The sequence below is a fragment of the Vigna unguiculata genome, chromosome 2, assembly GCF_004118075.2.
Source record: "Vigna unguiculata cultivar IT97K-499-35 chromosome 2, ASM411807v1, whole genome shotgun sequence".
Classification (NCBI taxonomy): domain Eukaryota; kingdom Viridiplantae; phylum Streptophyta; class Magnoliopsida; order Fabales; family Fabaceae; genus Vigna; species Vigna unguiculata.
The window spans coordinates 13,239,256-13,251,609 of NC_040280.1; positions in this window are offsets into that span (position 1 = coordinate 13,239,256).

Genomic DNA, 12,354 nt, shown 5'->3' on the forward strand with positions numbered 1-12,354 from the left:
TCGATCTCTTTACATCAAGACTCTCTGCGAGGCAATGGTCATTGATTTCTTATGTCACATCGAGGCCCTCTGCGAGGCAATGGTCATCAATCTCTTTACATCAAGACCCTCTGCGAGGCAATGGTCATTGATTTCTTATGTCACATCGAGGCCCTTTGCGAGGCAATGGTCATTGATCTCTTTACATCAAGATCCTCTGCGAGGCAATGGTCATTGATTTCTTATGTCACATCGAGGCCATCTGTGAGGCAATGGTCATTGATTTTCGAATCGGGACCCTCTACATGGTAATGGTCATTGAATCCTTTAGATATAGACTCTCTCCTCGAGATTGGTCTAATCTCTTTTTCAAAAAATCAAAGTACAAAAACAATATGGTTTGTCAAATCGTGACCCTCTACATGGTAATGGTCACTGAATCTTTTGGATATAGACCCTCTCCTCAAGATTGGTCTAATCTTTTCTCAAAAAATATTAAAAAAAAATTTCAAATTGAGGCCCTTTACATGGTAATGGTCACCGATTCTTTTGAATAAACCCTCTCAACAGGATTGGTCTAATTTGGTTTTTTCAAAAAGTAAAAAAAAAAAAGCAAAAAGAATTAATGTGTCAAACCGAGACCCTCTACTTGGTATGGTCAAATTTGTCTTCAAATTTATCTTCTTTTGAAACCCGAACGAAATTAGTGTTTTTATCTTTACTTATCTTTTATTACGATATAATGAAAAAGTCAAATTTTCATATTATCTAATAAAATCTAACTAAAGAAGGGCAGCTGTCAACACCAAATTTTGTCCTGGTGAATAAATTTATTTTCAAAAAATAAAAATAAAAGTAGAAAATAAGGTGAAACAAAATTTTCTTTAGATATTTTCAAACTTTAATTTTAGAAAAAAAAAGAAAAAAAAGAAAAAAAAAAGAGAGAAAAAAAAGAAAAAAAGGAGGAAGAACCCAATTTGTTATTAATTTTCATAAGCCCAATAACTCAAATATTTTCTACCTTTGTTCCTGATAGAGAAATTAATTATATAATAATATTGAAGGAGGTAGGAAAAAAAAAAGAGAAGAAAACATTCTCTACACTCTCTCTTTCTCTCATTACCACGCACATAGACACCTCTCATCTTTATCTCTATTGGAAAAACAAACAAACAAAAAAATATTAGAAAAGGAAGCAAAAAAAGAAAAGAAAAAAGGTGAGGAGATATTGAAATTGTTTTAAGGTACGTCACTCTCAATTCTGTCATCTTTTGATTAAGTTTTTTTTTTTTCAATTTTCATTCTTTTTTTAATCATAAAAATATATTTTCCCCTTTCTTTATCATCTGCCCGGCTGCTCGCGTCGCATGATATCCAATTTAGAGCTTTGCTTTTTCTAAAAATATATACAGATGATCTAAAAATAAAATATAACTTTCTTTGTTTACTCTTTTATATCTATTTGGTTGCTCACGTCGCAATGACATCCACAACTACTCTAAAATAACTTAAAAAAATATTAAAAATTTATAAATGATTAAAAAATAAAAAATAAAATATTAGAAAAAAAAGAATTTACTTGAAGTGTCTATCCGACCGCTCACGTCGCATGACACCAATTTTAAAATAATACTAAAATTTAAATAAAAATATTTTCAAAATTATAAAACAAATTAAATCATTTTCAAATAATTTTCCAAATAGATTTTTCAAAAAGAACTACGTAACCCTGATTCTCCATTCACATGGAGATACGTAGGAGCGAGGATTAATCCTCGTCGGGCCCAAAAAATCAAAAAAATATTTTTGTTATTTTTTATACATTATTTTATTAATATTTTTGGGGGAAATTAAATATTTTGAAAGAACCACATAACTTTTGCACATTTAATTAAAGGTACCGTTTTAGGACGGATGTTATGGGGTGTTAATACCTTCCCCACGCGTAACCGACTCCCGAACCCAAAATCTGGTTTTTCGCAGACCTTGCTCTTTTTTATGGTTTTTCATAGTTTCCTATTATAACTATGGTGGCGACTCCAAACTCTTTTTTTACAAATTTTATTTGTTGGTTCGTCTTCCCGTCGCGATTTCGGTTGCGACAGGTCGTAGGTGGGCTTGGGCCTGGCCCAGGCACCTTAGTTCGATCATTGTTGTCCTTAGGGGCCTTGCCTGTAATACTTTAAGTCTGGAATGGTTTACAGATCTCGTTTTGTCTTCTGAAGTAGGCGGTCTGGGCCGTTTATGTTTGTCCATTTGATTCATTTGATAACTGCTTGCATGTTTATGGGGCTTTATGTAGGCGGGTTTTATCGTATAGTTGTGTTAGGCCGCCTAGGTGTAGTACAAATTACAAGCAGGGAGGTTCGGAATGGAGTTTGAATCACTAGTGCAAAAATTCCTTTTTACCTCGCCTTATATGTCTCGGTTCCCTAGGAACCGAAGCATATAATGGCGCGGTGGCATTTTTGCAATTCCAGCCAAGTTTTATGCCTCGGTTCACCTAACACTTGAAGCCAAAGAGCACTATAGGCCTCGGTTCGCCCAAAACCGATGCCAAAGAGCACTATATGCCTTGGTCCAACAAGACCCGAAGCCAAAAAGGGACTGCATTTTGAAAAAGTCAACTTGTTGTTAGGTGTTTGGCCTCGGCCCAGCAAGACCTAGTGCCAAAAAGGGGTGTATGGCTTCGGTTCCTTGAACAACCGAAGCCATAGGGTTTATTTAGGGTTCCAATTTTGCAAACCCCTTCTTGTTCCCCGCGCCTCTACAACTTTCCTCTCTCTCTCTTTCTCTCTTTTTCTCTCTCTCTCTCTTTCTCTCTTTCTCTCCGTTGCTGCCACCATAGCATCCGACCACCTCCGACCACTACAACCATGCGAAGGCAAAGGTGAAGGCGAAGGTGAACCCTCTCCGTGTTGCACCACTGTCGCGTCACTCTTTCGTGTCTCTCCCTGCCACCATCGTTGCCACCACCCTCCTCCGTCGCTGCCATCAAAATCCTCCGGCCACTATCGTGGCGTCACCTCCGCTGGTGCTGCACCTCCATTTCGTGCACCTCTATTTCGTGCACGACTTTCCTTCTCCGTTTTTCCAGCAAGTGCCATACCGCGGGTCCTCCAAGGTAAGTTTCTAACTCGTTTTTGTTTCATTTTCCATTTTTTATATATTAATTTTCAATTTCGATTATTGTAAGTATTGATTTTCATTGGAATTGAAATTGTGTGGATTGTTTGTACATACTATGAGTTAGCCTTAAGTTCCCATTTGAGATTCAATACGAAAATTATGTATTGTCCCCGAGTTTTCATTTTGAAAAAACTACATTTTTTTTAAATTAGATATAAGGGGATACAATACTAATAATTTAAATGTATTGAATCTTGAAATGTCCGATTGGACAGTTTAAGAAGATTAATCACTTTCTAGTAATTTATTAGTGCATATATATATATATATATATATATATATATATATATATATATTAAAATACATATATTAAAATTCATGAATATTTGTCAATTGTGTTTTGTATTGATCTTCAGGTGCATATTTGATTGTGGTTTATAATCACTTTCATTTCGTGTATCCTGAAGGCCAATGCGAAATGCTGGAAAAATTTATTGAAATTTAAGATATGTATTTTAAAAGTAATATATACCAATAAAATAAAGAAAGTGAATCTTCTTAAATGGGATAGGGTCACACCTTGATTACGACGTGAGTATTAATTCAAAGATTACTGAAATTGTTCACGCAATTTCAGTATGGATCGAGATTGGATTAATTTACCACGTATCATCGCTGAGTATGAGAATGGAGTAGAAGAATTTATAAAATTTACGCAACGTTATGAGGGGAGAAGTGATGATGAGGTGAAGTTCATATGTCCTTGTGTTAACTGTTTGAATGGAAGAAAATTGAAATTGAATGCAACTCAAGTTAGGGATCATCTTATTTGTGATGGTTTCCTTAGAAGTTATACAATATGGACATGGCACGGCGAATAAATACACTTTCCAACTGTTTCTCGAACTGAATATCTTGTCGATTCCTCCATGAAAGAGCGACGGGAAGAGCGATGTGAAGAGCGAGTAGAAGAAGACAATATGGAGGACATGATACGGGATGTTGGCGCAGAAGCTTTTGCACAAGCGCATGTGTATGAGACGATGTCTGTTGATGCGGAAACTCCGTTGTATGTTGGTTCAACTAAGTTCACACGATTATCAGCGGTTTTAAGACTTATGAATTTGAAAGCGACCAATGTTTGGACAGATAAAAACTTCACATAATTGCTCGTGCTCTTGAATGAAATGTTTCCAAAAGGAGTATAAAAGGATACACGCATGTCCTAATGATTGCATATTATACAGAAAAGAATTTGAAGATTTGAAAAAATTTCCAAAGTGTGGGTCATCACGGTACAAGCAGAAAAGAAACAGTGAAGATAATGGTCAAATAGAGAAGGAAGGATCTGCTTTGAAAGTAGTCTGGTACCTTCCAATCGTGCCCAGACTTAAGCGTTTGTTTGTAAATCCTAAAGACGCTAAAAACCTTAGATGGCATGCAACTAAGAGAAGATGTGACAGAGTCCTTCGTCATCCAGCTAATTCAATGCAATGGAAAAATATTGATCAGGAATTTCCCAAGTTCGGTGAAGAATGTAGAAATATTCGTTTTGGCTTTGCTACCGATGGAATGAATCCATTTGGTAATTTAAGTACAAACCACAATTGTTGGCCCGTTATATTATTCATTTACAACTTATCTCCTGGACTCTGCATGAAGAGAAAATACATGATGTTGTCTATGATGATATCTGGTCCAAAGCAGCCTGTAAATGACATAGATGTATATCTCAATCCTCTAGTTGAAGACTAGAAGTTGTTATGGGTTGATGGTGTTGAAGTATTTGATGTTGTTGCTTCTAAAACTTTCATGATGCATGCAATGTTATTTTGCACTATTAATGACTTTCCAGCTTATGGTAATTTGTCAGGGTACACTGTCAAGGGTCATAAAGCATGTCTTATATGTGAAGAAAACACAACATCTCATCAGTTGAAAAATGGAAGGAAGACTGTGTATCTGCGCCATCGAAGGTTTTTACAACCTAATCATCCTTATCGAAGGTTAAAGAAAGCATTCAATGGACATCAAGAGAATGACAAAGCACCAACTCCATTAACTGGCATTCAAATTCATGAAAAAGTTAATAAAGTACATCATGTATTTGGTAAAACGTCTAAGAAGTCATCTGCATCGAGCCCTTGGAAGAAAAAATCAATATTCTTTGACCTTCCATATTGGTCAAAGTTAGAAGTTAGGCATTGCATAAATGTCATGCATGTAAAGAAGAATGTGTGTGATAGCTTGATTGGTACACTACTTAACATTCAGGGAAAGACAAAAGATGGAGTAAATGCTCGTTTGGATTTGGTTGAAATGAAGATCCGAGAAGACTTGGCACCAAGGGAGGTTGGTAGGCGTACTTATTTGCCCCCTGCATGTTACACTATGTCTAGACAAGAGAAGATAAGTTTTTGCTTATGTTTAAAGAGTGTCAAGGTACCTCAAGGATACTCTTCAAATATTCAGAGTTTAGTGTCCATGCAAGACTTGAAGCTTGTTGGCCTAAAGTCTCACGATTGCCACATCTTAATGCAACAATTGTTACCTGTAGCTATTCGTGGAATTTTACCCAAAAATGTTAGACAAACTATAACGCGTTTTTGTGCATTCTTCTCTTCAATTTGTAGCAAAGTCATTGATCCTTTAAAGTTAGATGAACTTCAAGCCGAAATTGTTATCATCTTGTGTCAGCTAGAGATATTTTTCCCTCCATCATTTTTTGACATCATGGTACATTTATTTGTTCATTTGGTGAGAGAAATCAAGTTTTGTGGACCACTTTACTTAAGATGGATGTATCCCATTGAATGTTACATGAAGATTTTGAAAGGGTATGTGAAAAATCAATATCGTCCAGAAGCTTCAATGATAGAAAGATATATTGTTGAAGAAAGTGTCGAGTTTTGTTCAGATTACATGGCAAAAGCAAAACCGATAGGAGTTCCTCACAAATCATGGTTGAACAGGTGTTCTATAAGTAACAGCATCCGAGGTGTGAGTGTGGTTACCAAAGATCGCAAAGAGTTGATGCAAGCACACCTATACATATTGAACAGCACAAATGAGGTAATGCCTTACTTATCTGCACAAAAAGTCATTGTGAAAGAGAACAATCCAAGACAATCAAAGAAATGGCATTTGATGGAGCATAATAGAACATTCATGCCTTGGTTTAAATCTGAGGTTTTGAAAGATTCTCAATGCTCTAAGACTTTGTTGTGGTTAGCAAATGGGTTGAAATTTGATGTCATCTATTGTATAGGTTATGAAATCAATAATTTCACATTCTATACAAAGTCTTTAGATGATAAAAGCACAGTACAAAATAGTGGAGTCAGTCTTGAAGTTGAGTCGCTACAATTTTCTACATCTAAAGATCAAAATCCTGTAGTAGGATCAATGACATACTATGGTGTAATACAAGAGATATGGGAGGTTGATTATACCATGTTTACTATTCTACTATTCAAATGTAAGTGGATTGATAATAAGAGTGGTGTCCAAATAGATGAATCAGGAATGACTCTAGTGGATTTTTGAAAGGTGGATTATCGAGACGAGCCATTTATCATGGCACAACAAGCACTCAAGTTTTCTATGTTAAAGATCCTACGTCTGAGCATTGGTTTGTTGCTCTTCATGGAAAAAAACAGATTGATCCTAATGAAGAGAATATGAGTGATCTTAATATTGCTGTCACCCACCCATTTAGAAGAACGATAAATGTTGATGAAATCCATCTAGTTGATGATGTACATGCAATTCGAGAAGATCACAATGAACGAATATACATATGACCAATCAATAACTTTATGTATGAATTTCATGTTCTTGTTAAAATTTAGGTGTTTTGTTAAATAATGTTTTATATATTATTTTATATGTTGCTTATTAATGTTTTTTTATGTTTTCATTTCATAGATATATGGCTGAACATTATACTTCATTAGAGGATGTAGCACCTACTAAGAGACCCACTAGAGGAGCCACTAGGTTGAAAGAGCTCTTAATTAGAGGAGTTAAAGGTCAGAAAACACATGTTGATATTAACGTCTTCAAAAGCTATTTAGGAATGTTGGCACGAGAGAGAATATCAATCCTTACGCAATCTTTTGATCATGTTGGCAAGATTTATTGGTAACTAATATTAATGTTATTAACGATATACTTTGATTTTGTTGATAATATGATAAATATTGTTGATGACATTTTCTATATTGTAGCTAACATTTGATATTCCAAATGTGGCGACGCTTAAACAAAAATGCTTGTCATCGGTGGCTTAGAAATTTCATGGTTTTAAGACCAAGTTGACGTCTAGGTATGTCTTTGGACATAAAAAGAATGAAAATCCATTGTTGAAATACACTTGGATTGATAAAGACACATGACGTCAGTTTCTTGAGCTTCGGACATCTGAGGGATGGCAGGTATGTTTATTTGAAATCATCAATAGCACAATTGATAATTATGCAAAATTTTAACTAATTCATAAAGTGGGTTTTATATGTTACAGGTGAAGAGAAAAAAGGCTCAAAGCATAATTTCTCAAAATAAAACCCGCACATATTATCTCGTGGTAGGTATAAAAAACTTGAATAGAAGATAATGATAGAAAAGAAAAAATCTAGGCCCCCACCTTCTGAGGGTGAAGATACTGAGCCTCCTTCACCACCATCACGTCATCAAAAGTGGAAGTTAGCCCGTTTTCGCTCATCGGGCAACTACACTTATGAATCTGCACGAGAAATCTCTAAGAAAATTGTAAGATACAATTCTTATCTAAATAGCTCGTTCATGTTTTTTATTTTATTTTTTTTTATAAATTTGTTTGTTACATTGTAGGATTCATTGGTTGAGCAGACCTCCCAAGGAGGATTCATTCCAGAATGTCGTCACGACATACTTGCTGCTGCAATTGGACGACCTGAGCACCCTAGACGTGTGCGTGGTGCTGGATCAGGAGTTGGCATACGCCAATTTTTTGGTTCCTCCTCTCGTCAGTCTTCATACAGTTATGGTGCTGATTATGAATAAAGAATGAAGGGCATGATCACAGCGCAGGTGACAGAAGAACTTATGAGTCAATTTGAGCATTATGGCATTTGTTTGCCAGTGGATCATCCGCCAAAACTAGACCCATTTGTGCCTCCCACGGGTAAATTTGTTTTCTATAAGTTATGAATTGAATAAATGATATTTAATAAAGTAATTGAATAACATTAATAAATCGTTGACTCTAACAGGTAGAAGCGGAAATGGGAGTTGTTCAGCTCCACCCGGGGATGACATGGATGACACTCATCCATGTCAGCTATATATTTGGAATGGTACAGAGAAGACACTAGTGGCTCGTGGAAAAGTATTTGAGGCAGCCACAGTTCTTCATGCCATGGAGTTATCAGAGGATGAGGTTAAGGTCACGGTAGAGGAGGTTCTCATGTCGTTTGCTTTAGTTCCTGTGCCAACAGATGAGGTGTATACTGTGGCACAGGCATTCCAATGTTTCCTCGCTTGGCCTAGAGATTTGGTTGTTACTGACCCCCCGGTATAGACTCTTAAACCCACAAATATACTACATTTTTAAGTTTACATGTTTATTATATTCAAACTTAAATTATATTCCATTTTAACTGAAATTGCATCAATATAGGAAAAACCTCAATCAAAGAAGATTCTTCTCTCTTTGGACGATCCTCTTGGTGCATTGCTCCAACTTGCAGAAATCATAGTTGATAAGCCGATGCAGGTTCCTTGGGATGCTAACATTTTTGGGAGAGATCTTGACATCCCACTTTACTTGCATTCCCAAGATGTCTTGAATCTTGCACGGGGACAAGAGGAACTCAATATTACCATTATTCAGTTATGGATGATGTAAGTCTTTTAGTCATTATATATAGTTATTTGATATATTTATCTATTTACTTATATCAAATCATTTTTTGGTTTAGGTATCTGTCTGGTGTCACTGAAACTATGGGGCTGAATGATCTATATGGGTTTATAGACCCCCAACTCACTCATGAAGGCAACAAGTTTGATGACGTCCAAGCATATGTGACCAAATGCTTTCAACACGGAAAAGAAATTTATTTTTTCCTTTATGTTGCTGGGTAAGTCATTTCTGTTAACTTATGAATATAATCAGTCATTTTAACGCATAACAATGAATTTATTCTTATCAGGCGTCATTGCAGTTACTTGTGGTTTCACTAAGGGAGAACCTTGTTGTGTGGTTTTGCTCTTTGCATCGCCCTCCCCCCAACCATCTTAGACAAGTGATAGATTGGTAAGAACCTCAATATCAATCTTATGAATATGACATGTTATATAAAATATCCTAACTTATTCCCTATATCATAGTTCAAATGTTGCACATAACATGTTGTTAGGGAGATCAACAGCTAATGCAAAATGTCTTGTATGGTGTTCTCTCCAAGTTTGATATTTCTATCCATATCTTTATAATTGTTTGCTTGATTTTCTTCCTTAATTAATAGACAAACTGGCTCATATGAGTGCGGTTACTATATAATGCAATGGATGACAACCATTGTGCGTGCTCGTATTACAACAAATTGGGAAACGGTAATATATATTTGGATTAAAACAAATACTTTGCAATATTTCCTTTTTATATACTAACTTAACTTAATCTATTATTTTGTAGACATTCAAGAGTCCTGCCACAATTCTCGCAAAGTCCATAAAGTTTGGTAGGATAGCATGTGCCAAATATATAATTGAAATGTACAATAGTATTCATTAGGACATGTATCTGGATTGTAAATGATTTGTAATTATCTTTTAAATGAATTTGAGTCGTGGATGTGTTATAAAATATTTTGTTCTGGTCTGTGCTGGGTGTTGAACAAAATTTGCAGGTTTAAATGTGGGAATAACACCAAAACAGAAACTGCATTAAAAAAAACACCATATTAGGCCTCGGTTCTTACCAGAACCGAGGCAAAAAGCCAACATATGGCCTCGGGTCAAACCAAAACCGAGGCCAAAAGGTGATCGAATTTTTTAAAAAATGAAAAAAAATTGCACATATGGCTTCGGTTAGGCTTGAACTGAAGTAGAAAGTTGTGGCTCTATGGCCTCGGGTGCCTCCGAACCGAGGCAGAAGGGTGCTCTATGGCTTCGGTTCACAACCGAGGCCAAAAGCAATCCTCTTTTGGCCTCGCCCCAATATGCTTCAGTCCGAAAACCAGTGCAAAATATTAAAAACAACCGCTGCCAAAGCCCCTTCCTGCACTGGTGAATGTGTGATGATTACAGACGGAGAGGTCCATGATGATGAAATCTTATGTGAGAATACGAGCGGGGAGGTTCGTAATGGTTGGCTCACACTTGATTGCTTACTAGCGGGGATGTTCATAACTGGATGTGTTCATGTGTGTTGGACTACAAGCGGGGAGGTTCGTAGAGTTGGACTACGAGTGGGGAGGTTCGTAGAGTTGGACCACGAGCGGCCGAGTTCGTTGAAGCATATGGAATCCATAAGACCATGTTTGAGTATGCGCTAATCTCATATAGGTTATGAGGTTATGGTCATATGTATCTTCTGGTGTAAAGGTCTTGATAAATGAGAAACTGGTTAAGTTATGTTGGGTGAGGTGTTTATATTTCAATCTATGCATGTTTATTTCTTTTTAGCTCACCCTTTTTGTTTGTGTTTCACGATGATCGTGTGAGTCGTCACACGGGAGCATATGTGATTCCAGGTGAGGATGGCGACATGTAGAGATGGAGCAGGGGATAGCTATGGGGATTTTTATTTTAGAACTTGTTTTTGGGCTATCCTATAATTTCCTTTATTTGAGCTTTGAATATTGGATTGTAATAAAATAAGTTATCAAGTATTGGTACTTTATACGAGATTAAAGTTTTTAATTTTTTCCGTGCTCGGGAAGAATATGAGATGTTGAATTTTATTTTACATATAAATTTACTTTATCAAGTAATATCCACCTACGGTATTACATATTTTATTAATTTGTTCTTTCATTCTCAAATTCTTCTCCATATTTGCATATCATCATATAATTTTAATTGCATTAGGATAGATTTTTGTAAGAGTCAAATATTGAAAAATCAACTTCGTATTCGTTGGGATATGACTCAGGGTTAATTTAACCATATCTAGTTTATGCACTACTAACTTAGCAATACTGAAGTTGATATAGTTAAGTAGTGGTAATTTGATCGCTTCACGATAGCATTATCACCTCCCTATATATTAATATTTACCAACAAATTCGTTAGTATGTAATTACTGATGGATTCAATTAGTAGATAATTACTGACGAAATTATCTATCGATAATTACTGACAGATATGATAAATTTGTTACTAAATTTTATTGACGATGTATTTACCGATAAATTTTTTATCGTTAATAATTCATTGATAATAACATCTTCCCAACAAATTGATGCACTTATCGACAAATTATGGTCGTCGGTAATCTTTTTTTTTCTTGTAGTGGCTTGGAAAACCCATACCGAAAAAGATAATCATCTAGTAACGTGTACCTGCACGCCCTTTTCCTAAGCTCTTTGGCCTTCATCGGATGTAGGGCACCACATTGTCCGCTAAGAACTTGATGTAAGACAGCATCCATAACTATTCTACCAAAGCTTCTAAAATCTGACTGAATACACTTTTTTATGGTACTTCCCCTAATCTAACACTAGGTATTCAAAAAATTTCTAAATCACTATCTTTAAACTCCTAGGTTTGGAGGAGCTGACCAGTTTGTCCAAAAGCTCTACCCTAATGTTCTATTCCCTAAGAACGTGTTATAAGTGAAAGATCTAAAAACACCTCAATCAGGGTTTGCACAAGGGCTAGATATTGAGTCACTTATGGATCATTTGCTTGATATTCTCATGAAATATGCATGGTCACTAAGAGTGAATGCTCTTCGTTATGAGCTTTTTAACAACCATTTTGCCTTCTAGCATCATACCTGCTATGGGTGCCTCATACTCTGATTGATTATTGTTAGCTTTGAATAGGAAACATAGAGACTACTCAATTAAGACCTCATCATGTTCCCCTAGAATGATTCCAGCTCCACTGCCTTTAATATTGTTGGACCTATCTATAGATAGATATCATATTCGACCATCCTCCATGTCCAATGGTTGTGGTTAAGAGGTGAGCTCAAGATAAGTCCACCAAGACTTGCGGCCAGGATATGACCTCTAGGATCATATTCCAGGCCGC